Here is a 3095-nt window from a genome sequence, read left to right as displayed (position 1 = left end):
GTAAAATACCCCAAAACAATTAGAAACCACAATTGCTGCTGCCCCGGCAACGTGCAACTTTTCATTTTCTCTGGCACTTACTGCCAGCCCGCCAGCCTGTCAGTTTGCCAGTTTCCCAAGCTCTGGCAGCTCAACCAGCTCAACCAGTTCAACTATCCAGGCATTTAGCTCTCCTGGCCAGAGTATGGCATCAGTTTTTGCCTCACTTGCCGCCCTTTTCCTCTTTTCCTTCCCCTTACCCTTGCCACCCACGTGATTACAACACAGCAGCAGGAACAACTGCAAATGCATGCTGAGGTTAATGCCCCAAGCCAAAACGTGGGGCATGCAACTAAGCAGGGGGCACTCGGTTTATAAACTTGCTCAACATTTTGCCTGTCAGTACATTTGGTAAAGTTCCTCTCTCTAATTTCTTCTTTTCTTTTTTTTTGCCAGTTCTTCACTTTGCACCCTCCCCGTTGGCCCCATTGTCAAGTGAGGCGCACATAATGCGATTTTAATACAGATTTCCTGGGGCCATTGGCAACTTCATCCTGTCATGTTCAACTCCTCTGTGTATGTTATTCATAAGCCTTTAACTGTTTATTTGCTGGTTCATAGAAATTACATGTTTCTCTCCCATATTTATATCTCTGCTCATGAATCGTATATCTGAATAATAAGTGCTTAATAGCTGAGAACTATCTTAGGACTATTTGGTCCGAATTTTAAGCGCTTAAGCCGCTTAACTTGCTGACGAATTTCAATTTCCCATTTATAGCAAGTATCCAAATTTGAATAGTTGCGATTTGGCATAATTGGTGTCGATGAGAAGCGCATAGAAGAGCGACTGTTGCTGAAGATAATTATTACTAAACATAGAAGCTTAGAAGGAATTCCGTGCCAAATACATACAGATAAAAGAGAATTCGATTAAAGGAGCCAAACTGTTAACTCATTGCGAATTATGATAAGCCTACAAGTATTTTAAATGCCACGATCTTCAACTATTTATGTTATAAGCAGCTGGACAAGCCTAAAATTATTCTTTGATTATTTCAGAGCAATTTGTTCGAAAGTGAAAGTCAAACAGAAATGAAAGGTCTATCTTCTCCAACAAGTTTATTATCTTTATTATCAATTAAGTGTAAATTTTCATACTGCAATCCGTAAAGTAAAAGAAATAAATAAATAAAGTACCCAGTCCTATTGACAGGGTCACAAAATAGTATCAACTCAGCCATCTGACAGCTTCATAGACTTGTATTTTATTTAAGGATTTTCAGTTGTTTCGCTTGAGTACAATTTATGCAAAGCTAACAAGTTTTCATCCATATTAATGGCAAAACGAAATGTGATTAAAGTGTTGGTTGACAGTCAGGAATCCAGACAGCCGAAGAAGACAGAAGGACATTGAGGACAGGCAGAGCGGCAATCAAATTAAACTTGAAGTGATTTTCAATTGGAAATTCTTGTGACGGCACTGGCAAACCGCAGGACACTTAAGTGTATTCAAATTAAACTGACGCAGACCAACAATCAGGCAACAGTCGGACAACAAAACCCAGTCCACGGCCTCCCAATTGAAATGGAGACAATACCAAAGCCAGCTAGTGGCATTCTCCAACTGGGCCAAAAACGAGAGAGAGAGAGAGAGACGACAACCAAGTTCAGTTGAGACTTTAGCTTTAGCTTTAGCTGTTTTGCTCCTTCAAGTTTGTCTCTACACAAGTCGTTTTAGTGGGCATTTCGCTTGTAATGCTTTGTTGTTGCTGTACTTATCTGATTGTGTTGCTGTACACCAAAAAAAGGAGGGAGTCCTGTCAACGCAATAGCTTCAAATTCAACTACAACTCTGGCTCCCAACTCCTTCTATGTCCCTTTTGCTTTGTGGTCCTTTGGTACCGTTTAGCGCGTGTGCGGTTTTTGAGCTGCCGCTGATTAGATTGTCTGATACTTTAATAGGATTGTAAGAGCACACACACAGACACACAAACACAAACAGGCAACAGCACTCACAAAAAAATCACACACACACAAATACACACGAGTCTATTGTTGTGGTTGTTTGTTGCGCTTTTAAATCTCGACTTTTAACCGAAAAACAAACTGCATAAACCGTGCGCCACCTGCTGGCAATTTATGACATATAGCTATGCGCCATCTAGCGTTCGAGTTGATGAATATTTTACAGATTCCATAATTCAATTCTAATCTGTTTTAAACCATATATATTTAGTAAACTTTAGAGATAACTCTTAACTGATTTAATAGATAAAATTTTCAAAATAATAAAAAGACATATTCTGTACATATGTTTGTTATATGTATTCTAATAAGAATTCTGTATTGATTATATTTTAAATTTGTCATATATGCAACTTAGTATAAGAGTCTTTATTAAGTTTTGAACATTCTGCAATTTTTTTTCGTGTACTTTGACTGGCATTTTCATTCCTTGATTATATTGAGCTTCGTACTTTAAAAAAAACCCAAAAAAAATGGCAAAAAGAGCCATCAAATAAAGGGCAAAGAGGAATGCGCTACGCAGATGCCTAGAGGACTTGCAAATATAAATGCATTTGATAAAAAGAAAACAAAAACTTACTTAGGCTGAAAGTATTATACCCTTATGAGATATGCTGTTTCTGAAACTATGTATAAATAGATATTTTTGAAAATAAAATAATAATATTTTTAAGTTTATTAAATGGTATGTTATTCACTTTAACATATTATGTTAAGCTTTAATTTAATTTAATTTTTTATCTTATATACTAGGGCTTTATTAATTAGTCACAAAGTAAGTAATCTACTTCATATTGTGAGCTAAAATGTATTTTAGTTGTGAATTATATAAACATACTTGCAAAGGCATCCCGTTTATCACAGATATTCATTAATTACCAGAGTACCTTTGAATTATTATAAATATTTGCATATTAAAAATTTTATAGACTTTATTTTTCTAGCTAATAAAATAATATTATTGTTATTGTTAAAGAAACATAACAACACAATTGACATTGTCAGCTTAACTGCAGTAAGGGTATAGGCATAAGTAAGAGTATATCGAAAGTAACGAAAAAATTGGACTTACATTATTTACAGCATAT

This window comes from Drosophila innubila (genome assembly GCF_004354385.1).
Source record: "Drosophila innubila isolate TH190305 chromosome 2R unlocalized genomic scaffold, UK_Dinn_1.0 1_C_2R, whole genome shotgun sequence".
NCBI classification, from domain to species: Eukaryota; Metazoa; Arthropoda; class Insecta; order Diptera; family Drosophilidae; genus Drosophila; species Drosophila innubila.
This window is presented reverse-complemented; position numbering follows the sequence as displayed.